Below are 26,946 nucleotides of genomic sequence, written 5' to 3'. Positions count from 1 at the left end.
ACTCATTGGAAAGGACTCTGATGCTGGGAGTGATTGGGGTCAGGAGGAGAAGGGGATGACAGAGCATGAAATGGCTGGATGGCATCACCGACTCAATGCACATGAGTTTGAGTGAACTCTGGGAGTTGGTGGTGGACAGGGATGCCTGGCGTGCTGCGATTCATGGGGTCACGAAGAGTTGGACAGGACTGAGCAACTGAACTGAACTGAACTGATTGTACCCCCAGGACTGCATAGAAATGGTGCTCCAATATAGATCTTATAGAGTAACTTAACCCTGGACACTCTGAGCTCAATTCTGTCTCTACAGTTTAATGCCTGGAATGCATTTGACCTCATTTTATGGAAGAATTAGCTCCATGAATGGGGGGGGAAAAAAAAAAACACCCATATATATACTATTTAAAGTATTTCCCTGTAGCTCAGACAGAAAAGAATCAGCCTGTCATCAAGGAGACCCCGGTTCAATCCCTGGGTAGGGAAGATCCTCTGGAGAAGGGAATGGCAATCCTCTCCAGTATTCTTGCCTGAAGAATCCCATGGACCTAGGAGCCTAGCAGGTTATAGTCCATTGGGTCGCAAAGAACTGGACACGACTGAGCACCTAACATTTTCATTTCACACTTTGAATAGCTGTGTTTATAGGAATTGAAGTCAAATGAATAAGAGGTTTGTTAGAGAACATTATAGTTTGCATGATTGACACTCAGGCTTGGGAGAATAAAGCATTTCAATCTATTCTGACTTCTAAGACTGCTGAGATTTCAGTTCCTAGGTCCCATCTACTCAAGGGCAGTATAACATGACACAAATGTACCAGAATGATTTTATTTCTGAGTTTTATCTTATTTGTGCTATAATGCATAGGCAGTATTTGAATTGGTTTTCTCTAAAAAGAAACTGTTTTATATTATGATGACTAATCTTAGACCCTACTGATATTTCCAAAATCCCAATAAGGGAAGAAGCTGGAAACAGCATTATTTTACCATCAGAATGGCCAGAACTATTTCAAACTTCAGCCTTTTGATGACTTCATAGATGAATAACAATGTGGTTGGTTTTACTAAAAACATCAGAAGAAACAACCTTTTTCCTATTCAACCCCATTGCTGTAAGTACCTCATAAAAAAATGAAAAAATTATTTTGTTAGCCTTGATGTTCAAATGTCAGAGACACTGAATTTACTACACAAACTAAATGTGATGACTCTGGTTGAAAAAAGTTTTCCTGTTAATATTATAAGATCTGTTTTTCAAAAAAGACATCTGGACAGTTCATTTGAATGGCCACAAGAGAGCAGTAAGAAATTAAAGCTTACGAAGATGACTCATCATCACACTTTCTGTGTGTGCGCTCTGCCATTAGGAAGAATCGAAAGACAGACCTATTTCTATTTGTTCTTAAGCTTAGAAATACAGCTTAGAATTTCTTAATTTTTTAAAACCCTTTAAGAAGGACAATATAAATAGCATTTGCTGAAATTTACTGAAAAGAACCTTGAGCTAGGGTTTTTCTGAACCTCAAGTTCAAGAGTGGAAATAGAAGACAGTAATCACTCTGGGCAAAGGGACCTCTTGAGCAGTCATCCAACCCATCCCTTCGGATTATTCAAGCCTGACAGAAAGGTATGTAACTCATTTACAGAGTCCCTCAGAAGGAGATACGAGAATCCTGTTCTAGAACATGGCCATCCCTTTAAAATGTTAGCTATGAGGAACTGTATTTTTACGTGTAATCCTGTTTCCTCATGTTGTAATTTAGCTACTACTTTAATAATATCTAGGGAGACAGTGGATGTTTGCACAAGACCTGTCCCTTTTTCTGTATGTGTCCTGTCCTTTTCTGCACATACAAACTTTGCCACTTTTTACTTGGAATTTTCAATACTGTGAATTCACAAAATAAATTTAAAAATTAAGAGTTTGCAAAATGACCAAAAATAGCCCCAATATACAAGACACTATTAAGAATCAGTCTCGGAAAAAGATTAAGAGCCAGTAGAAGAATAGACAAAGGACAGGAATGGGCAATTCACAAAAAGCAGACTCTCAGCTAGTCAGTAAACAATGATCCATGTTTAACAGTAAACAAAGGAATGTAAATTAAAATGGGGTACCTTTTTATTATTAGGTAAGCATAGGTTTAAAAGAATTGTAATGTCCAGTGATAGCAAGAGAGAGAACAACCACTAATAAACACTGGGGCATTTGTTGGAACAACTTTCCTGAGGGCAGTTTGGAAATATATATCAAAAACTAAAAAATAAAAAAAAATAAAAATTTGAATTTTCTCTAACCTAGCAATTCAGCTGAAAGGAATTGAGTCTATAGAAACATTCAAGCAAATACAAGCATAGGGTGTAATAGGAAAAAGAATTGGGAAAATAAAAACTTAAATTGTCTCAGAAGGAGAATTGATTAAAAAATTAAGGTATAGCCACACAAAGAGACTATTATGCAAATCATTAAAAATACTGCACATATTTATTGATATTGAAAACCATTGTTATATTTTAAATTAAAATAAGATTGAAAACAGCAGGGTATGATTTCACATAAGTAATAATTGTGAATGACTACATAGAAGAATGTCTGGATGATATACACCAAATAACAATTATCTGTGGGTAATGGGCTCAGATTTCTGTCTTTTTTATATAGACATTCTTATAGAGTCTGCATTTGTGCTTGTTTTTAATCAATTATATGTTACTTATAAAATTTGTAAACACACAATCTTTCTTAGTCCATGTCAGTGACATGACATGCAACCTATTTCCTTTTTTTCTGGATGTTCTAAATGATCACGTTGTCATTGATTTTGAAATCCATATTCAACCTACAATTAAGATAATGGAATATCTTTTGAAAGGGATTTTACTGAATTTGGCTTCTATGTAGCTGAAGATCTCTGATAAAAGGAAAACTTTCCACTTACTGCAGATTTGGAAAGGAAGACTAGCTTTCCTACTATAAACCACTGGCAATTCTTCATTTAACTCCCAGTTCAAATTATCTTTTGATTTCTAAAAATATCAACTACTGACTATCTGCTATGAACCTAGTACTAGATTAGACCTCATGACAAGCTGCAAGATAAGTATTAGCTTCAGTTTAAGATGGCACACAGGCTCGAAGAGGCTCAGTATATCACCTGTGAGGCTGAGTGGTATAGTGGAAGAAGGAGGCTCACCCCTACACTCTTTAGGAACCACAACTTTGCATTTTTTTTTTTAACATGAAGTAGGCCTTTTTTCCTAATTGCTCACTTTTTTTCTTCGGCATGTTTCCTCAATCATTTGAAGCTCATTTTCCTTCTACCCCTGCCCTGAACTCTTCCAGATTAAAAAAAAGAAAGAAACACAAGAAAGTCTGAGATGCCTTTCAAAGTTGTATAACTTTCTCCCTGCCTTTATTTGCAGAAATTGAGAATTGGGCTGTGAGGGTGGGTACAAGGCAAAGCCCAGTGGGCCCGTTCAGAGTCCCCCTCCTCAACTTAGCACCAATGGTCTGAATCACCCTAGATAACTGCCCACTTGTTGTACTTTGTGGTCTCCGTTTACAAAATAAGAACAGGTTTTGTTGTCATCCTCCTTGGTCAGTTACAACTCTACCCCTCTTAAAAATGTATTTTATCCTTCTTAGAAAAATCTAAAGAATGTATCATGGCAATGTAAAATCAGAAAAGAAAGTAAGTGCCTCTGTTTTATCCATCACATATGAAAATGTCTCTAGCTGCCAATCAAAGTGTGTCAATAGCCAGTGCTTTTAAATACTCTCCACTCTGTGGTTCATGGGATGACTTAGCAGCAGGGCACTGAAGTTTGGGCTATACAATGCAGACAGCTTTGCCATCAATGATGAGTAAATGCACTAGTCATTTCCAGTCTCCGTTCTAGCTACCTTTGAAAAGGAATTACTTCACCATGCCCTGACCATTACCGTCTTGGGTAAAGAGGATTTTTGAACTTCAGAGGATGTGCTGATTCTTACCAGTGTCTCCCTACCCCTTTTCTTTCCTATTCCCTGAACACTGTTCTGTTTCCACGCCCAGGCTTTTTGTTTATGCATGCTTTTAAACAATATGTTAAAAACAAGAAAATAAGTTTGAAGTTTAAAATAAATCTGAAGGGAACCAAACAGAGCAAGACATTCAAACAGTGAATGTGCAGCAAGGCAGAGACATAGGAGATGAAGGGAAGGGCTGTGGGTGGGGTCGGGGATTAGAAACATGGGTACTTCCTTTCCTATCAGCTCACCAAGTTAGGGTGAGTCACCTAACATTAATCTTTTCTGGAAAAGGGGATGTAAGGCTACTTCCTTAAAGAAATTCTATGTGAGCAGATACAGTAATATAGCAATACAAAACCTCTTTGAAAAATGTTCCCATAAAAACTCCAACTAGTCTTTTTATCTCTCAGCTTGCTTAGCCTTTACATGTTGGAGATCATGACAAGATACTTCACTGACATTAAAACAGGGGGAATGTTATCACTCAATTTTTTTGAAACGTGGCTTTTTTAGTAGAGTTAATATGTTATACCGGAAAAGGCAATGGCAACCCACTCCTGTACTCTGGCCTGGAAAATCCCATGGATGGAGGAGCCTGGTGGGCTGCAGTCCATGGGGTCACTAAGAGTCGGATACGACTGAGCGTCTTCACTTTCACTTTTCACTTTCATGCATTGGAGAAGGAAATTGCAACCCACTCCAGTATTCTTGCCTGGAGAATCCCAGGGACGGGGGAGCCTCATGAGCTGCCGTCTATGGGGTCACGCAGAGTCGGACACAACTGAGGCGACTTAGCAGCAGCAATATGTTATACAGCAAGTATGAGATTGTTCAACTTAATTAAAATAAAATATCAGATTCCAATTGCACTAACATTCATGAAGTACCTAGCCTGTGTTGGATTCTCTCTCTAGGTACTAATAGAAACTAAATGAATGTAGGGCTCTGGTGAGAATTAAGGTAACTGTAGAATCTAGGGAATGAAAATTAATGGGCCCTCACATAGCTGTAGTAGATTAAGACCAGTCCTGGGCTTTTTCTGGCTAGTGGGCTTAACTATTAATAAATTCAATGATTTGGTCATTCAACCATCCACCCAACAAAAAAGAACATCCAATGACTATTCCAGACCAGGCAATGACCCACCAAAAGTAAGATAAAGTCCCCCTTTTCAGGAAGCACATATTACTGTATAGGGAGACCAAAAATAAACACATAAACCAATGAAATAATTAGAAAATACTAGAGAATAATGAGTATCCTGAAAGAAATAAGGTAGTTAAAGGAGAAACCCTAGGAGAGTTCCTTTTTTTTTTCAGTTTTTTTTTTAATTGGAGGATGATTGTTACCGTGTTGTGTTGGTTTCTACCGTGCAACAGACGTAAGTGCCTATGTATGTATATATCCCCACCCTCTCTCCCACACACACCCCACCCCCACATCCCACCCCTCTAGGTCATCAAAGGATGCCAATCTTCGCTCCCTGTGTTATACAGCAGCTTCCCACTTGCTATCCATTGAACTCATGGTAGTTTGTGTATATGTCAATGCTACTCTCTCGATTCATCCCATCCTCTCCTTCCCTTGATGTGTCCACAAGCCCATTCTCTACATCTGCCTCTGTATTCTTGCCCTGACAATAGGTTCATTAGTACCATTTTTATAGATTTCATACATATGCATCAATTTATGGTATTTTCTATTCTTTTTCTGACTCACTTTATTCTGTAGAACAGGCTCTAGGTTCATCCATCTCGTTAAAACTGACTCACACTCATTCTTTTTAATGGTTGAGTAATATTCCATTGTATAAATGTACCGCAGCTCCTTTATCCATTCATCTGTCAATAGACATCTAGGTTGCTTCCATATTCTAGCTATTGTAAATAGTGCTGCAATGAACATTGTGGTATATGTGTCTCTTTGAATTATGGTTTTCTCAGGGTATATGCCCAATAATGGGGTTGCTAGTTTAATTTTTAGTTTTTAAAGGACTCTCCAAGCTGTTCTCCATAGTAGCTGTTCTTTAGATAAGGTGGCTCTGAGAAGAGTTGTTTGAGTTGGTGACATGATGAGTAAGTTGAGATCCAAAAGATAGCTGAGAAATCAGTACTGTGATGAGACAGAAAAAGAGTATTTCAAAAAGAGGGAACAATCAGTTGAAAGTCTTCAAGTTAGAACCAGGAATAAAGTCATTGTGAATAAAATACAGTGCACAAAGAGAAAGGAGTAGTAACTGAAGTCAGGAAAATGATACAGCCTAGATTATGGCAACTTTTTGATGTCACCAAAAGAAGTCTGGATGTTGATCATCATGTAACAAAAAGTCATTGGAGGATTTACACAGGAGAAAGAAAAGATCTTACCTGTATTCATTTTTTAAAGAAAATTCAGACTCGTCTGTGAGGAATGGATTATCGGAGAGCACGAATGAAAAGAAGGAGACAAGTTAGGAAGCTTTATCAGTGAGCTTCCAGGTTTATACAGGATGTATAGAAGCGTACATTGATTTATGTAAGAAGCTGTATAATTCATGCTTATAATAAAAGATGGTGCCATGGGCCAGATTTGCCATGTAATACTAGGTAGGACTAGGACTTTTTATGGTACACCTAGAAGTCTTTGACAATGTTCCTTTGAAATATAATAATAATGGTCTCACCAAATGAACTTGGTGGTGACAGAATTAAAGCAGATGAAACCAGAGCTCTGCACTAGAAAATCAGTTTCTCTTTGTGTTTGATTCATTTTGATTTTCTCCTCAAACTTACAAGAGCATTTTTACCAGAACTGATAATGTAGATAATACTCACTCTGTGTTCACCTCCCTAAAGACGACCCCTTGGATTTCCAATCTCCCCAACCATTGCAAGCTAAGAAGAGGAAGGTAGGGTCAATAAGCTGCTGGTGCTAACATGGAAAATGAGAAGTAGAGCTGCTAGCCGAGCATAGGTACTATGTCTGGACTTCAATAAGGCTGTAATCAGAACCACATTGCTTTGTAACAGGAAATCTGGGCTTCTAAGAACTGCAAAGTGGAGATTTACCAACTGACCTAATCATGCAAAGAAAACGTCAAACTGCAATAACAGATTTTTGTACTTCTGTCTGCTTAAAGAGCAGAGGTTGGGGCCCCTGCCCAGCACAGATCATGAGGCACACAATTGTTCAGGCTCCATGTTTCAGTACAGAGTTTTGCTTAAATGTGCCAGATATTGTTAAAAATACAAAGAACCCTGTTCATAAACACCAGGCTTTCTACCGATCCAAAAGCACATGTTTATTTGTGTGGTCAGTGGCCTGCATATTTTAAGAATCATGTAAATAATAAAGTCAAACTACTTTAGTTGGTAAGAGCGAAATTGATGGCCCAGTAATCAGACACATTTGTGGGTTGTTGTATCTGTGCATACACTATTGATGAGAAATAGTGGCCATAGACTTGTGAGAGACTTTATAAAAATACACTTCAAAATTTACATCTTCCCTAGTGGGAAAGAATGGCCTTTTTTTTTTTTTTTTTGCTTCAGAACACAAGTGGAAAAAAGATATAATAATTTTTAAAACTTATAATGACTATTCATTAGCTATGCCGTAAGGAAAAAGAAATACAACAGTTTAAGGCTAATCAGACCTGGAATGGAAAGCTATCTAGCCATTAAATATAATCAGAATATATGAATTACTTCTTCCTTACCTTAGGGAAGAAAAGTAAGAGACCAAAGTTCTGAGACCAAGACAATCGATTGTTGCCCCATTTGAATCCTAACTAGAAAAAAAATTAAGTCAAGAAAGTCTTCAGTATCACAGAATAAAGTGGCCAATCCTAATTAGCTTTAGAATATTTAGATGCTTCCTTGAAATGCTTTCACATTTGTTTTCGACAAATAGATGTTCTTTCTGAAACCTAAGCTTTGATGGAGTAACCATTTTTATAGTATGCCACCCTACCCCTCACTCTTCTGTCTATAGACACCTGTAGCCTCAAAATATGCTCACTGCAGAACTGAGTCCAAGCTAAGGTCATCACCAGTTGACAACCTTTTTTTTTTTGAAGTGCTAATAGAAAAATTAACATTCATTTTTAAAATTTATATATGTATTTTTACGTTGCCTATTTTTACATATTTCTTTTTCTCAGACCAAGGCAGAGATTAAGTTGTAGTTAGCAAATAAATAACTCAAGATCACTTTCTGATTTTTGGCAAAGCATGGCTGGTCATTTGTCATCCTTGCAGCTTCATCTGGATGATGGACTTTTTACTTTTGCAAAACCAAGAGTCGCCATCTCCATTTTAATCACAGCATACTTTCTCTCTGAGCCTGCCTGAGGCCTCGCCACAGAGGGCACTAAGTAGCAGCTGCAGAGACCTGAAAGCTAGTTGAGGGGACGAAATCTCCTTGCTCTTCCTGAGCTCTGTGCAAGTGGAATTGAGTTTTCTCGTAGAGTAAACATATGAGAACCTGCATCTCTAGAGCCCATTCATGTCACACTTTCTTAATAAACTGCCAAAGAGAGAGCTGAGGGAAAATCACTAGGACTTCAGACAATCTGGACTTGGTGTGTTGTTTTTTTTAAAAGAGAGAGATGTAAAGGTAGTGTTTTTGTATCACATTCATTTTATCCAAATAGGCTAACAGATACAGTCAATAACAAAATGGTCAAGATGGAAAAGCAAAGCGCTCAATGAAATCAGAATCAAATTCCATATCCCCCAGCTCACCACGTTCCGACTGCCAAGCCACGTGGTGTATGATGGCTTTAAAGTGAACTACAACTTGCATGGGGCAGCAGGGTTGGCCTTGTTTTCAATTGTACTGTTATGGGACAGCTGATTAAGGGGAGTCACAGAGCAGACCAGATATTCAGCTTTTGACTTGAATGCACTGCACAGAGGTTCCTTTTGGGTATCAGAACTAATAACAAGAAAAAGCAGGAAACAATACCTTTAGTAATTAAAAGGAAAAGAAAGAAAACTGCAGCTTTAGATGTGCATTTAAAGAGTTACTTCTGACTCAAATTCTGCATGATCATAGATCCAGAACAAAATAAAGCCAATATTTGACTGTTAACTAATGATGTGAGTTAAGAAATCTAAACCTTGCTTAGAGATAACTAGTATTTATAAAGATTTCATTTAGCATTCTATAATATAAATTATTTTAGTCTGTTCAGTATCTTTAAAAACACTCAAAATATACTGTTTAAAGCCTCAGGCTTAACAAGGTTAAACACACACTCTGGTAGGAAGAAAAATTGACTTACAAATTTGGAAATTTTCACTGAGTTATATGAAATAAGAAGCTAGTTATTTCCTGCATACTAAAGGTGAACAATATGCTTTTTCCCAAATAATTACAGGGTCAACATCACCATTACCCAAGGAAAACATTTAGGATAAGTAACTTAAAAATATTAATATAAAAGTTAATTTTCAGAATACATGGTTATGATATTACTGAGTTATTTCCTAGATAATGAATAATTCTCATTATTCTATTTGAGACATCAGGGTAATTTAGATTCATCTAATATCCAAATCCCATAAATATATTAGTAAGTATTACCTTTATGTCAGCCCAGAGAGCTACAACAATAGTTCTCACCATGAAAAGGGAGCTGGAGTAAAAATCAATTTAAATGAATTGAGAAGGAATGGTCCCATTTAAATAATTATCAGTTACCACTTTCCCAAATGAGATTTTGAAGAATATCCTATTTTACTTGAATATTTATTCTCAAACAATTTGGATTACTTTCCTTTTTCTGTTACTGCATTTACATTTCTAACCTAGAGATTAGGAAAAATAAATAATTTGCTTCTATGCCATTGTTCAGTTTTAGAATGATAAATGACCTACCTGGATAATGAGTGATTATTCATTTGTCAAGCATCTCCAGTGAACTTTATTCTAAATCTATGTAAGTATTGAGGGGCATTTGTGAAATAAACAAAGGGAAATAACAGAAAACAATAACTTGTCTTAATCTTGCACTATTTTATGAATGAGGGACTCTCCGGCTTGAGACTCACAGTTTGGATTTACTTTTAAAAGTATTGAATCATGTTTTCATGTATATTCTACAAGTAGAACGGTGTTTCTTACTACTGAGGCATACTGTCTGCGAGAACTAGAAAGGATTCTTTATATTTGCTGTTTGTGTGTTTTAAGACTTCTAAATTTTCTTTCCCAAACCAATGGAAGCATACAAACGTTGCATTGTAAATGCACACAATGGTGTGAGCTAACCTGAAATAATATGACTGTTGTTGACTGTGATTCTTAAAAAAAAAATTTCCCCCAGCGGCTGCTCCTGACTCCAGTTTTGAAACATTATTTCCATGCATATCCATGAATTATTTAGAATTTCTGACTTTGCAACTCTCTTTTTCTGCTGATTTTAACTCTGGTTTTGAACCATTGTCCTTAGAAAGATGAAGAATCTGTAAGACTGAGTTCCACACGAGCCCCCTATTTATGTAAAAATGTTTCCCATAGGTGCTTTTACTTTCCAGATTGACTTTGTTCAACAAAATGAACACATCGTTCACTAGAGTTTTACTATAAACCAATGTAAAATGAGAGTTTATGTAGGTACAGAAACTACAAACATAATGCAAAACAATAAAGAATAATTTTGCATTATGACAATTGTATCTGGAAACAGAAAAGTCTCTAGCATTTATCAAATTAGGAGTCATCAAGGATGATTGAGCTCTCAAAAGCTTTCCTACCCATATTTTTCAAGTTAAAAACATTTTATTCTAGTATCTTTTTAAAAAATATCCAAACAGCTAGTTCAGAGAAGTATTCTTTTTGATATATGGCAGTCAATTTCATCAGCAAAGAAAAAGGATTAAACACTTGCTATGTAAAGGAAAAATTTTAAAATTAATCAACTAACTGTCAGATTATTGCCATGAGGGTGATCACGTACAGGGTACTTTCCATACAACGACCAACCACCCTTGTATTTGGAGGAATGGCAACGTCATATGGGTGCAACAGCACTGAGTAGTCTGTAACGGAATCTGTCTTCAAACCTAGCTTTGTGTGTCTTCTCCTTTTACTCTTGCCTTTTCCCTTCTTCCCTCTCTTTTCCTTAGGTTCTATTGAAGTTTTGAGGTCTCACTGCTCAACTCAAATAGAGCATCTAGGACCAAGTAGGCTTTTCTATTTGATTTGAATTTTCATCCAGATTATTTGCATCCTGTAGACACAACACTATTTTTCAAAACACGATCTGGCATCTGCAGTTGGACTCCACAGTTCAACTGCAGATGCCAAAAATGCAAGGTGCTATGATGGCGTTTTATAGTGTCTAGTGGAAAAACTCGTAAGTGGAATTCTTTCTCCATCAACTTTCTTACATTAAAAGGATCAATTTTTTAAAATAAACTCAGGTTTATGGAAGAATCATCAAACGCAAATGCTTGGTTCCTTAGGGCAAAGCGTCCCAGTTAAGACACATTTTTATAATTTGCCTCTATTCCAAACGTTTGATCATTTTACTATGTTTGAGGGAGTGAAAACTTTCTCTTCTGGTGCTTCTTGTATTCCCCAATAAATGTTGTTTATAAAAATGGTAAACAAATCTGATTGAATACATAAAATGGCCATTTAAGAATATAGCCTAAAATAATCATTTTCAAAAGAATTTTAAGGTAGCAATATTGCAGATTTTTAGTAAAAAACAGGTTTTGGAAGTTTGTCTTGATAGTCAAACTATGAAAAAGATATTCTAGTAATATCTTTAAAATTTTAATATTCCAGTAATACTTTAATAATGCACCATATTTAACAATTCCTGACAAATTAATACAACATAATACTATTACATATCTCAGGAATTATTAAAATAATATATGTAGATTTCATTTTTAAATTACTGATAAATTTTAATTTGCACTGCACTTTAAAGTCAACAAATTTTAAGGAATTCCATGTTACTTTACAAATGGGTGTGGATATAAATATGAATTTTTTAAAGCATACAGACTACTCCAATGGTTTTGAAAATCATCTTAAGTATAGTTTTAACTTGACTGTTCTGTGTTGTCAATAGTATTAAAATAATTTAAATTGAAACTTGTTAAAGTAAAAAATTAACATTGTTACATATTTTAGTAAGTTATCAATTCAAAAATATTTATTTGTAAAAGAAAGTTTATTTATTAGTTCCTTCTATTACAAAATAAAATAATATAATATTTTTAAGGAAACAATGACCTTTTTTTCTCAATAAGGTAGATTTGTGTTCCCTCATTCCATGGTGTAAGCACAACAAGAAATATATTTTTCTAAACTAGTTTAAAATCTTTTTTCAAGAACTGGAGCATACTTTGGATGTATGTTTCTCAGCTGTTTGTTTATTTTTTAGACAGGATATACCAGTAACTTCCTACAATTTTAACCCTTTTGAAAAACACACTTATTCAAAAAGTCTTAATGGCAAAAGATAAAAACAAGAATCACTGACACATTTATAGCAGGAAATTTGAAAACTTAAGTTTTGTATTTTCTCTGCAAGGAAATTTTTATTTTTTTTCCCAAATGCCTTTGCAAATAACATAGAGCTCATGATAAACAAGATGTGTCTAGCAAAAAAGATCACATGTTAAGTAGCTAACCCAAGGTGCAACATTCCCCACTTTTTCCTAAATTATTAGGAAACACTTTCCAGTGTCAAGGAATAGCTTATTTATTTATATTTATACAATGTTTAAGAAATGATAATGCACTTTTAGTCAAGAAATTACTTAAGTGAAATTATATGACTTGTGACTAACACTGTGTGCTTTTGTTTTTAAAAGGGAAAATAGAGTTAAGTACATTGTTGGGATGTATTTATAGCACATTTTTATTGTTAGGTTATGCTTTCAGAGCTTTAGGAACATTTGAGAACAATAATCAGTGGTGTGTAATGGTATTGTTAGTGGAGTCCTTTCTATTGAATTTTCAAGATGTTGTAAAATGAGATTATGTGAGTAGCACCTCTGGACACTTTTTCCCATCATTGTGTTGGTATCAATCGCTGACTTCCACCATTTCTCCGGGTATTAAATAGAGACACTGTTTCCCACTGCCTTGATTGGAGGGTTTATAATACATGACAGAACTGATAACCCTACTGAGATTAAGCATTGTAACCTTATGAAAGCTAAATGAAACCTTCAGCTACAGAGAGTGTCTCCAAGACAGATTTGAGAAGGTATAAGAAATTTTACTTTCATCACTTATTCTGACAAAGCACTTCTCCACATAAGCATATCTAACCCAGAAAGATAGTGAGAAACCCTGCCTTCTTTAGCTTCAGCCACAGACTAGCAGCCCTGCTACTGCTGAGACAACCTTTGTCAGATGCAGACACTATAATACCTCGTTGCAGAAACTGCGGCATGCCTGCAGGTCCCTTAGTGCACACAGACAGACTGCCAGCACACAGCAGATCAGTTTGCAATTGGGAGGGCTCGGCATGGCTGGAAATTGAAGTATGTATGAAAAACGGTATCTAGTCCTGGCGTTGCCCCTGGAGTCATCTGTAACTATGGAAAAAGCCTTCTCACGAAACTTGCCTGTTCCCCCCCCCCACCCCCCCCCACACACATATGAAGAAAATGAAATTTAACAATTGGTCATTGACTCTACTCCATAAGGATCTGTGGAGTCGGATGTTAACCTATCATCTAATCTGATACATTGAGGGTCGTATACCAGCTTGTGAAGCCTGGCTGTAGAGACCAATATAGCTACATCCAGTCACTGGCACTGTAAAGGGTTTTGTTACATTTATCATTCTCATTGGTTATGGGCAATCCCCATGACCGAAGTACAGAAATTGCATACCCTTTACTCACCCGTCTCCAGACTTTTAAAAAAGCAGCTATCTCAAGAAAGCCTTGGAGAGTGTCTTGTTAGCAGAGAACTTGCTACCTAGAACTGAAAGGCTTATAAATCTTCCCACCTCTCATTTGTTGTCCTTACTTCGGTTGATCCCTCTTTCATATCCACCCAATCCACCTAGTGTTCTCATTGACTTAGAAGCTTAGTCCCCACCCAACTTCCATGAAATGTTGCCTGGATTCTGGCTCAGAACTCCCCTTTTCTCTCTCAATCTGTATGTTTTACAATTCATTTCAATAGGGAACTATCAACTGACACATTGGAAAGAATATAAGCTAAGGCTTGAGTAGCTGGTGACAATTTAATGTTGTAGAAAGCTTTTTCAGGTGATCAGTTGACAGTGCCTTAATCCAAAGGAATTGTTCTTTTCAGTATTTTTTCTAGATGTTTATGTTTTAAAAAATCTCAGATACAACATTTTCTGACAGAAGCTTTTAGTAAACTACAAAGTTACAGTGCATTGTGATAGCCTAATGCTATTCTGAGCTTGTCAAATAAATGATACACAAAACTTTTCATTTAATTCTGGACTCCTTATTCTAAAATGATTGACAAATCATAAGGTATTCAGATAAGCATGACAGAATAGGAGTTCAGTTCATTTCAGTTGCTCAGTCGTGTCCGACTCTTTGTGACCCCATGGACTGCAGCATGCCAGGCCTCCCTGTCCATCACCAACTCCCAGAGCTTACTCAAACTCATGTCCATTGAGTCAGTGATGCCATGCAACCATCTCATCCTCTGTTGTCCCTTTCACCTCCCACCTTCAATCTTTCCCAGCATCAGGGTCTTTTCAAATGAGTCAGCTCTTCACATCAGATGGCCAAAGTATTGCAGTTTCAGCTTCAGCATCAGTCCTTCCAATGAACATTCAGGACTAATCTCCTTTAGGATGGACTGGTTGGATCTCCTTGCAGTCCAAGGGACTCTCAAGAGTCTTCTCCAACACCACAGTGCAAAAGTATCAATTCTTCGGCATTTAGCTTTCTTTATAGTCCAACTGTCACATCCATACATGACCACTGGAAAAACCACAGCCTTGACTAGACGGACCTTTGTTGACAAAGTAATGTCTCTGCTATTTAACATGCTATCTAGGTTGGTCATAGCTTTTCTTCCAAGGAGCATGCGTCTGTTAATTTCGTGGCTGCAGTCACCATCTGCAGTGATTTTGAGCCCCAAAAGTAAAGTCTACCACTGTTTCCACTGTTTCTCCATCTATTTGCCATGAAGTGATGGGATCGGATGCCATGATCTTAGTTTGCTGAATGTTGAGGTTTAAGCCAACTTTTTCACTCTTTCACTTTCATCGGGAGGCTCTTTAGTTCTTCTTCACTTTCTGCCATAAGGGTGGTGTCATCTGCCTATCTGAGATTATTGATATTTCTCCCAGCAATCTTGATTCCAGCTTGGGCTTTATCCAGCCCAGCATTTCTCATGATGTACTCTGCATATTAGTTAAATAAGCAGAATAGGAGAGAGGTCTGAAAATCAAATCACGTTAAGAACAATGAAAGTAACTATGGATGTTTTATGTTGAGAAATCTTTCAGATGAGACACCCTCATGATCTTCAATGGACAGAGTTATAGCAGGAGGAATTAGACTTATTCAGCATGGTTCCCAAGAACTCCATGTTACAGGAAGAAAGATGCAGCTCTATGTATAGAAGAAAACTATCCCATGGATCTGTTAAAAATGAGAATCTTCTTTATGAAAATATCTGAGACAAGTATCAAATGACTGCAATTAACAGAATCTTGTTCTCAGTCACTCAGTCATGTTTGATTCTTTTCAACCTTGTGGACTGTAACCCACAAGGCTCCTCTGTCCATGGGATTTTTCAGGCAAGAATGCCAGAGTGTGTTTGCCATTTCCTCCTCCAGGGCATCTTCCTGACCCAGAGATCAAACCTGCATTTCCTATTTCTCCTGTATTAGAGGGCAGATTCTTTACTACTGAGCCACTTGGGAAACTCTTAACAAAATATTACTCTAGAATAATTTTTAAATAGATTATTGAGAGGGAAAAAAAAAAAAAAAAGAATTAGGAGACATTTACAGAACGCAACTGCAGGCAGTGTGGTCAAGTTTCCTAGAAATCTCCTCTCCCTGTCTCTTTCTCTTGGGAATCACACAGACTCATCTTTCTCTTTTTCTCTTAAATATGCTACATTCTTCTCTCTGCAGAATGAATTGATCCTCAGAAATTCCTGGTTTCTGTGCCTCCACAGTTTCAACTTGCGTGTGGCTCTGATTTGCCATAGCAACAACTCTATTATCATCGCCATTTTCCTTAGCGTTCTAGAACCCAACAGCATCTTTCTTCCATTTCTAGGTTTTATGGTTCAAATTCTTCCAACAGGGTTTTGTTGGTTCCTTTTGAGTCCAGTTTCCCACACATGATTCAGTACTGGGACAAGGGGCATATTCTTTTAGAAGAATATGAGGGAGAGACAGTCACTAGAACTGTTCTAGTCATCTAGAACATGATAGTGAGTTCTCTCCTTCTGGAAGGGGAGCAGAGACTAAACAATCATCCTTGGCATTAAAATCATCTTGAAAGTGAAAGTGTAAGTGTTAGTTGCTCAGTCTTGTCCGACTCTTTGGGACCCCATGGACTGTACTGTAAACTGCCAGGCTCCTCTGTCAATGGGATTTCCCAGGAAGAATACTGGAGTGGGTTGCCATTGCCTTGTCCAGGGTATCTTTCTGACCCAAGGATCAAACTTGGGTCTCCTGCACTGCAGGCAGGTTCTTTACTTTAGTCCACTATTATGTCCACTATTAACATCACCTTAGTCAAAGTCACCATTGTCTCTCATTTGAAATATTTCAAATGTCCAATTTGCATTCCAAGATGACTCTCAACTCATTTCCACATTGCAGCTATAGCAACTTTTCCAACCAGTTCTAACCATGTCATCACATTTAAAACAAGACTTATCAGACTCTAAGTTCAAAATCAAATATCCTTTAAGAATCCACATAGTCTGGGTCTTGCCAACCTCTCTGGCCTCATCATATACTTTGCTCCTTGCTCTCAGTGCTTGGACCACACATTTCACTTTCAAAAATGAAAATTTACCAAGTTTCCTATCACCTCAATACTTTTAGACTTGTGACATCCTGTACCAGGAACACTTGGTTCTATCTTTAGGTTAGCTAACTTCAACTGAGCCTTTACATCTCAAATTAAGTATCATGTCTTCAGAGAGGTCACCCCTGTGAATGTTTGCTTCCATGGCACACAGTTGTCATTCTTGTAAATTTCAACCCAGTTGAATTCTTTAGTTCAATGTGTGTCTTTCCCACCAGAATATAAAATCAATGGGGACATGGTTTACATAAAATATAACTCAATAAATATTGTGGAGAAAATGAATCATTGGAGAGATCTATGTCTAATACCAGGTATTCTGAAGATGTGAAATTATTATTTCCTCACATTTCCAGAGATGATGAAAATTTGACACATCTTAAAAACCTATAAACATAATTAGAAAAAGCAAGACACTTTGTGAAAACTTATGAAATCAAAAGTATACTTTAAAAGGTGGTGTTATTTCTCCACGCAGAAGGAAAGCAATAAAAATTTTATGTGGGTTATTGTTTGGTGTAAATAAGCTTTGGAATAAAGAAATTTCAGACAAGCAGGAAAAATATCAGATTTTAATTCTTTCAAGAAATTCTTATTTCAAGTACCTAACATATGCTAGGAACTATTCCAGATATTTTAGAAGCAGGGCGAAAAAAATAGAAAGTAATCCATGCCCTTAGGGAGTTTATGTTCTAATAGCACTGTTAATAAGATACAAAAAAATATTTTAAAAAATTAAAATAGCGAGGTGTTCACCCAGACTTGGTCGATATTTTAAAACTTAAATATTTCTGAAGTTGACCTATAAAACATTAGTGTTTTCTCTCCTATCCATTAATCTCCTAGGGAATCCTCTAGATGTTGCACAGAGATATAAGGAAAAGACTGTAAATAAATATTGAAACACAGATAGATGTAACTTCTTTGGTAGATTTGCAGTTCAGAGATTTATGTCTAAATAAATTATGTAAATATTATTTGAACTTGGATAACTTAAATATTTCAAAGTAACAAAAGGCTGGGATTCTTATGCATCACATACTAAAAATTCTATCCAAAAGATTTACAAAGAATAAGTTAATTTTAGTGACCCTGCCCCTCTTTGCTCCCTTTAACACCCAGCAAAATAACAGGGAGATTATGGAGAGAACAAGATTCCTAATAGTCCCCGGATCAGATTGGTCATGGGGATATGTGAGAATCTAGATGTCAAGAGTAGAAAAGAAAACTTGGGGAAAAAATTGATATGGTATCTCTTTTAATCCCTTTTGTTTTAATTCCAAGGGATTCTATGTTGGTGCAAGGCAAACAATACACTCTGTAAGAGCAAAGTTCACAGCACAATAGAGACTCCAAAATGGATGTCAATGCAAAAGGAAATTGGGCCACTTAGAAAACAGAATGCTGCCTTTCATCTTAAAAACCCAAACCAAATTTAACTCAGAGAAGACAATTCTGAACTTAATAGAAGTCTGTGGCTTCTGTCATTGGTTCACTTAGAACTCACATCTATGTCCAACAGAGATCATCAATGCAATATCTGATAACACTAAGAAGTCATTCATTCATTTGAGAAATATGTATTCACATCTACTGTATATTAGGTACAATTTTAGCTGCTAAAGATAAAGAATGAAATAAAACAAACTCTGTCTTTACACAGAGTACAATCTAGAAGATAAATATATAGAAAATAAATAGATACATGTCTAATATAATGTCAGATAGTAATAGTGCTATAAAAGGAAATGTAACAATATAAGGTGATTGTGAATACTTGGAAGTGGTCTTTAAGATAAGATGGACACATACGACTTGTCTGTTAAGGTGACATTTATGCTACAGAGGAGTGAACCAGGAGAAGCAGATCCAAAGAGGACTGTAGAGAGGGAGCTGGGCCACTATGGACCATAATAGGATATAGTGGTGGCTTGGAGAAGAGTAATAGGAGGTGGTAAAAATAGTCAATTCAGGAGAAAGAGAAAGAGAGCAGATATTATGTACCTACTCAGGCTCACAAATAGAATTTTGGTGCTAGATCACCAGTAAACATTGAAGATTCCTTCAAAGATGATAAAGAGAGCATCAGTGATACTTGTAGTACCAGTGCAATTGTTAAAATGCTCCCTGGTAGTGACCATGGAACTGTGTTTCCTGATAACAACATGGGTAATAGGAGCCAAAATAATAATAGAAGCAAGGTAGGAACAGTTATTATAGTAAGTACCAATGTTGGTGAGGCAGGTAAGAGAGCATCTAATATTTATCAACATACTTGCTTTAGACCTTTTGCAAGTGAATGGTGGAACCTCAGGTCTGGAAAAGGTAAAGCATGGATCCTGGAGGATAATACTGGACTATTAAAATCTCAACCTGAAAATCTATTAAAATCTTAATCCTGAAAGATGATGCTGTGAAAGTGCTGCACTCAATATGCCAGCAAATTTGGAAAACTCAGCAGTGGCCACAGGACTGGAAAAGGCCAGTTTTCCTTCTGATCCCAAAGAAAGGCAATGCCAAAGAATGCTCAAACTACCACACAATTGCAGTCATCTCACATGCTAGTAAAGTAATGCTCAAAATTCTCCAAGCCAGGCTTCAGCAGTACATGAACCGTGAACTTCCAGATGTTCAAGCTGATTTTAGAAAAGGCAGAGGATGCAGAGATCAAATTGCCAACATCCGCTGGATCATGGAAAAACCAAGAGAGTTCCAGAAAAGCATCTATTTCTGCTTTATTGACTATGCCAAAGCCTTTGACTGTGTGGATCACAAGAAACTGGAAAATTCTGAAAGAGATGGGAATACCAGACCACCTGACCTGCCTCTTGAGAAACTTATATGCAGGTCAGGAAGCAACAGTTAGAACTGGACATGGAACAATGGACTGGTTCCAAATAGAAAAAGGAGTATGTCAAGTCTGGACATTGTCACCCTGCTTATTTAACTTCTATGCAGAGTACATCATGAGAAACGCTGGGCTGGAATAAGCACAAGCTGGAATCAAGATTGCCGGGAGAAATATCAATAACCTCAGATATGCAGATGACACCACCCTTATGGCAGAAAGTGAAGAGGAACTCAAAAGCCTCTTGATGAAAGTGAAAGAGGAGAGTGAAAAAGTTGACTTAAAGCTCAACATTCAGAAAACTAAGATCCTGGCATCTAGTCCCATCACTTCATGGGAAATAGATGGGGCAACAGTGGAAACAGTGACAGACTTTATTTTTTTGGACTCCAAAATCACTGCAGATGGTGATTGTAGCCATGAAATTAAAAGACGCTTACTCCTTGGAAGGAAAGTTATGACCAACCTAGATAGCATATTGAAAAGCAGAGACATTACTTTGCCAACAAAGGTCCATCTAGTCAAGGCTATGGTTTTTCCAGTAGTCATGTATGGATGTAAGAGTTAGACTATAAAGAAAGTTGAGTGCTGAAGAATTGATGCTTTTGAAGTGTGGTGTTGGAGAAGACTCTTGAGGGTCCCTTGGACTGCAAGGAGATCCAACCAGTCCATTCTGAAGGAGATCAGTCCTGGGTGTTCTTTGGAAGGAATGATGCTAAAGCTGATACTCCAGTACTTTGGCCACCTAATACGAAAAGACTCATTGGAAAAGACTCTGATGCTGGGAGGGATTGGGGGCAGGAGCAGAAGGGGACAACAGAGGATGAGATGGCTGGATGGCATCACCGACTCGATGGACATGAGTTTGAGTGAACTCTGGGAGTTGGTGATGGACTGGAAGGCCTAGCGTGCTGCAATTCATGGGGTTGCAAAGAGTCGGACACGACTGAGCAACTGAACTGAAGTGAACTGAAAATCTCAACCAAGTACTAGCCCTTCTTGTAGCTGCCGTGCTTGGTATAACAACTTTGTTAGAATAGATTAATAAAGACTCAGGTGACTGAATATGGTCACTGATTGGGTTAAGTACATTCTTTTCTAACTGTAGCAGAATGGAAGATCAGGAACAGTTCACAATCACTTGAGACAGACAATGGCGTATATGTCTTATCTTGTCCTCGGGGTTCTTTCACTCCCTGTCAAAGGATCATCCAACAACCTACACCACATAGATATTCTGCAGAAAACCAGGTTGGTCCAATATCTTGATGATGTCATGTTAATTAGACAGAATGATCCAGAAGTGGCAAGTATATTGGAGATTTAGAAATAAACCCAAAGAAGATTCAGAGACGAGCCAGTCACTGAAGATCTTTGATATGCAGTGGTCTTGGACTTGTCAGTGCTTCCCATCAGGTGGATTCTTGGATGGATTAACTCAGACTTTATAAGGCCAACAATGAATGACAGCTACACTGGTGCTTACACATAGGTAGTACTGACAAAATCGGTGATAGGAGATTTTCCTAACAAGAAGAGCTTTTGGCTTTAAATTCAGTTATTTTGTTCCCCAGGCCACCCACTTTGGATAAAATGATTAGTTCAGTTTAGAATATATACAGCCTTGTAATTAATTGGATTGGTTATTCTGAATCCTAATAGAGAAGAGATTGGCAGGTGAGGGGTAGCAAAGTTTAGGAAAAAGGAATGTGTGTGTGCTCAGTTGCTCAGCCATTGTGACCCCATGCACTGTAACCCATCAGGCTCCTCTGTCCATAGGATTATCCTGGCAAGAATACTGGAGTGAATTGCCATTTCCTTCTCTAGGGGATCTTCCTGGTCCATATGGATGGCTTAATACGAGTGGTCATGAAATATGAAGATCTTTGTATCACATAATGTCTCTCACATGACAGCAGTTGCCAGAGAAGAGGCCTTAAATAACAAAATAGAAAAAATGACTCAATAGTTGACATCACCCTTCCTGTCATTGGAAGCCCCCATTCTTGCACAATACGTGCAGGAATAGAATAACCTCATGGGAGGAATGGAAATTCTACACTGGATCTAAAGCACAAGCTAGCTTTCCTTCACTGAAGCATCTAGCTACCACCACTGCCAAATGCCTGAAACAGCCATCACTGAGTCCTCTATATGGTACTTCTTCAAGTAGAACAATTTTGGAGAAGCTGATGATAATATTGGACCACTTCTACCTATATTCCATATGTATTCTTAGTATAGATTTGCCTTTTTTTGCTTGAGGGCTTCAACTAGCACCATTAGCGGAGGGTGTGCAGACTTTCACTACTAACACAGGAATACTAACAATACAACACTGCATAAGACTAAGGAATCCTCTACAGCAAAGGAAGTGTGGTGCTGGGCACAAGACCATTGAATCTATTGGGTGTATCTCATGCTGCACCACTTAACTGGCCTGACAGAATAATGGAAGAGTATAGTGAAGCGGCCAGCTAAGAAATTATACATTCAATCTACAGAGTACCTGAGTCCAGGACCCAAGAAGTATAAATGAGTGGTGCCACTACCGTAATTCCCATTGACTTGAGGAATTTGTACTTCCCATACTTGCCTGTTTAGAGATGCTGATTCCCAGAAGGAAATGCTTTCAGTGGGGAACATTATATTAAACTTTAAGCCATGGCTGCTTTCTAGTCACTTTGTTAAGAGACCTACAGCAAGGAAAGAGAGGACTATGCTAGCAGGGATGATTAGCCTTGATTATCAAGGAAGGGAGATTTGCCATTACACAAAGGAGGCAAGGAAGAGTGTGTTTGGTACTCATGTGATTTACCTCGGTGTTTCTTGATACTTCCTCACCAATACTGATGGCAAATGGAGAAGTGAAGCAGCTCAGACCGAGAAAGACATGGTGACCTGGAGATCAGACCTCTGAGAGATGAGAGTCTGGGTTATCCCCAGAAGGTAAGTCACCTCGACCAGCAAGGGAAATTTAAAATCTGTGATAGAGATGGGAGACAATGAATATCTGTTGCAGCCTCAATAGCAGCTACAGCAGTAGCAGCTATGGTTAACTGCTATCTTGTTAGCTGTCTTGCTAACATTTTTCTTTTAAGTTTCTCTAGGTAAATATGCCCATCAGGATCATGAAGGAGCTTCTCCGAGAAAGTGGATCTGAGCTATACCAAGAGTGGAGCTAAGCCATCCTATCTCTATGGATGCTGGGGTATGCTATGCATATTTTCCTGCTTCAGTATTAATCATTCAGTCTGTCACCTACTGGAAATTGCCATCAGATGAAAGGAGTCACCTTATCCAAGACCATGTTCCCTTTCCAGGATCAGCCCTCCTCCAATGACTAGTTGATGGTCAATACAAAGGACCAGCACCTTGACACAATTTGGGATAACTCTAAAGGCCATCTCAGCTTCAAAGAATTCCACAAAGTGGGTTGAGATCTTCATTATAACTGCATCATAGTGCCACCTCTCTCTCCCCTCTCCAGTAGTACCTCCTTCACTACCAAAGGTATTGTTTCCAAGAACACTCCTTAATAAATTTCCTACAAACAAATCTCCAGTTCAAAGTCTTTCTTAAAGATCCCAATTTACACCACAGGATGAGGTATTACTTATTATTATTAGGTGCTTAGTATACTTTAATTTTATTCCTGCCCCCCAAAACCTGCAAAGTTTATATTAAACTTTAAGTTTATATTAAACCCAGGGGATGTGGGTTCGATCCCTGGTCCAGGAAGACTCCACATACTGCAAGTCAGCTAAGCCAATGAGCCTCAGCTACAAGTCCACGTGCCCTAGAACCCATGCTCTGCCTCAAGAGAAGCCACTGCACTGCAATGAGAAGCCTATGCACCTCAACTAGAGAGTTGCACCTGCTCACAGCAACTAGAGAAAGCCCAAGTGCAGCAACAAAGACCCAGCGCAGCCAAAAATAAAATTAATTAAATAATTAATTTAAAAATTATAAAGTCAACCCATTACAGTTGAGGGAAGCGAGACTTAGAAAAGTTGAATGCCTTACCCAAAATTGCACCATCTACAACTGGTGGAGTCAAGGTCTGAACCTGATAAACAAACTTCTCAAGCCTGTGCAAAATATTATGAATGGTTGAGTATTCCTGTCAGGGGCAATCATGTGAACAAAGATAGAGATAAATAGATGATAAATTATATAGATAAGAATGAAATATAGAGTATTTTATTAAGGGTAGTAGTGAATGGTGGCCAGTGATTGGGGACATGAGGAGCAGTAGGAAGAAATAAGTTCGAAAAAGAAGAGGTCAAATTTGAATAAGCCAAGAATGCCAGAGCAGAAATGGGCTTACCCAATAATTGAAACAGTTTTATGAAATTCTCAAATGAATGCTTTTATCTCCCCAAAGGAAAAAACAAAACAGTTCAGTTCAGTCACTCAGTTGTGTCCAACCCTTTGTGACCCCATGAACCATAGCACACCAGGCCTCCCTGTCCATCACCAACTCCCAGAGTTCACCCAAACCCATGTCCATTGGGTCGGTGATGCCATCCAACCATCTCATCCTCTGTCGTCCCCTTCTCCTGTGTTCAATCTTTCCCAGCATCGGGGTCTTTTCCAATGAGTTAGCTCTTTGAATCAGGTGGCCAAAGTATTGGAGTTTCAGCTTCAACATGAGTCCTACCAATGAACACCCAGGACTGATTTCCTTTAGGATGGACTGGTTAGATCTCCTTGCAGTCCATGGGACTCTCAAGAGTCTTCTCCAGCACCACAGTTCAAAAGCATCAATTCTTTGGCGCCCAGCTTTCTTTATAGTTCAACTCTCACATCTATACACGACCACTGGAAAAACTATAGCCTTGACTAGACAGACCTCTGTTGACAAAGTAATGTCTCTGCTTTTTAATATGCTATCTAGATTGGTCATAACAAAAAAACCCGATATGGCTTCTTGACAAGGCGAAAGTTAATGGAAACTTTACATTAGCCCACTTAATTCTGTTCTATCTTTGCCCCATATGAGAAAAGCCAGGAGTGGAGGGAGAAATGGATGGCAATAACATAAAAAGAAATCCCAGATGCCCCTCTTCAGGCCTTCTGGGGTGAAGGTGCCAGTCGTGGAATGCTACACTCCCGCCCTCCTCTGTTTATTCAGCCCTGGGGCTGAGGTTTGCCTTGGAGTTGTAACCTTTATAAGGGGTTTGCTTAATGACAGAATTATTCAGCTGCATACCTCACCCCAATTAGAAAAAGGCTGTTTGGATTCTAATTGGCCTTGACACAAGTCTGCTTAAAGAGATTCCCCAAGAATTATAGAGCTACTTTCAGAGTTTGACTTGGCTGGGAGTATGAAATGTAACACGGTTTTTTGAATTTTCTGCACTTACCATGAAACGACCAAGCCACAGGTATCAAACATGCTTTGTTTTTGTGTTATAATCACATTACAAATTGAACATTTCCACATGTGCAAGTTGGCAAATCTAAAACGAATGATTATGAAGATTGTAATTACATATATCAGGTATATATGGTCTACATATTTTCACTCACACAAAAGTGTATTTTCTTGAGTCCCTAGACATCCAGATATAGTGTGTTTATAGGATGTAAAACCATCATCCTATATATAAACCAAAAATGTATATTTTTAAACAGTTATCACCAGGTCAGGTGATAAGTCGACATAATATTTGGAAGGTGCAAATACCGGGAAGGGATAGAGATTCCTAAGTTAACCATGAGGAAATGACTAACAATAATAGGTTGAAATCAAGAAGAATATAATTTGGACTAAATATCAAGAGGACGAAAAAAAGTCAGCTTCCTGGCTACAATAACTGTAAGGCTATGAAATAATTCCTAAGAGAAGTGGAGACCTCTTCCTTAAAGCTGGACTTTGTAAATGAGGCATGCATTCTTGGAGTCCCTTATAACAAGCCATTTTGCTTTGGGGAGAGGAAGGAGATCCTTTCCGTTTTCATTTTCTGTGACCTGATATTAAGAAAAAAAATCTCAGAAATAATCATATAATAACCCATTAAATGTTCACCAAACCACCTCTGAGCAAGATCCTGCCTTTACCTCATAGTGAACATTATGTCTCTGGTTCCTTCACAGCCAAGAAAAATCCCACAGTCGTTCAATTTGTATTATAGCAACCCAGATTTTTTTTTTTTTTTCCTCCAAACTTAGCTTGGTCTTGATGGCCACTTGGTAGCCTTCCATTCCTCTCTGTGCCCCCTCACCGCTACTGCAGGGAGATTTTCTTTTTTCCCTAAGAAAAACAACCATATTCATCAGGGTTCCTCTCCCCATCTCAACCTCAACCACTTTCTTTCCATGGAGATAGGTTCCCAGTTGGCCAAGAAAATGAAAGCATAAAGCATGAGTGCTTTCAAACTCCTTCTCCCTCTACAAATTACCCCGGATCCATAATTTTCCTCTCTTCCCATAGAGGCTGGAGCCTTCCTTTGTCCCTGCTCTGTGTGCCATCCTGACCCCTATCATCTCCTATAGCGCCTTGGCTGTCAGTCACTCACTCTTTCCAGGCTCTCAACTACTCCCCCAAGGTTAGTTTCTTCCCCATGGCATGTAAATATGCCTTTGCTCACCCATTATTTTGGGAAGTGCTTCTCTGGTCAGCTCTCTAGAAGGCAGACCACCCTGTTGCTGGGCACACTCCTAGGGCCAAGGGATAGATATAAGGGGAATGCTGGCAGGGAAAGAGGTGTGGATGGAATTTGGACTTGTGGGCTGGGTGGCCATACACATGTTATGGGTGAAGGGTTCCTCACTGTATGGAGGTTATGGGGTGGGAGCAAAAAAGGGCTCCTGTAGGCTGGCATTGACCTCTCCAACTACCACAATCCAGGGCAGAATTCTGAAGAATCAAAGAGCTCAACATTTGAGCCTGGCTTTCCAGATGGTTATACAGGTACATTTGTCAAGTTAGAATGGGTAGAACTTCTTCAGCAGTTCGTGCTATTGGTTTGCAGCTTTTAGATATTAGACATACAGTATGTTTGGCTCCACTGATACTCTCTCCTGGACCCTGTTAATATTAAAGAGTGTACTCTCTCCCAGACCCTATTAATA

The 26,946-nt window shown here is 38.1% G+C and overlaps 1 long non-coding RNA gene across 2 annotated transcripts; it reads left to right on the top strand.

The window, feature by feature from the left end:
* The first annotated feature begins 1,358 nt into the window (after nucleotides 1–1,358).
* Nucleotides 1,359–23,868, top strand: LOC112585650. 2 transcript variants are annotated; one of them, XR_006551935.2, is made up of 4 exons: nucleotides 1,359–1,629; nucleotides 22,732–22,815; nucleotides 22,968–23,077; nucleotides 23,190–23,868. It is a non-coding gene; the product is annotated as an uncharacterized LOC112585650 (long non-coding RNA). The 2 variants fall into 2 exon arrangements; XR_006551933.2 differs by having other exon boundaries at nucleotides 21,694–22,815.
* Nucleotides 23,869–26,946: the final 3,078 nt, after the last annotated feature.

Source organism: Bubalus bubalis, chromosome 1 (assembly GCF_019923935.1).
Source record: "Bubalus bubalis isolate 160015118507 breed Murrah chromosome 1, NDDB_SH_1, whole genome shotgun sequence".
Classification (NCBI taxonomy): Eukaryota; Metazoa; Chordata; class Mammalia; order Artiodactyla; family Bovidae; genus Bubalus; species Bubalus bubalis.
This window is presented reverse-complemented; position numbering and strand designations above follow the sequence as displayed.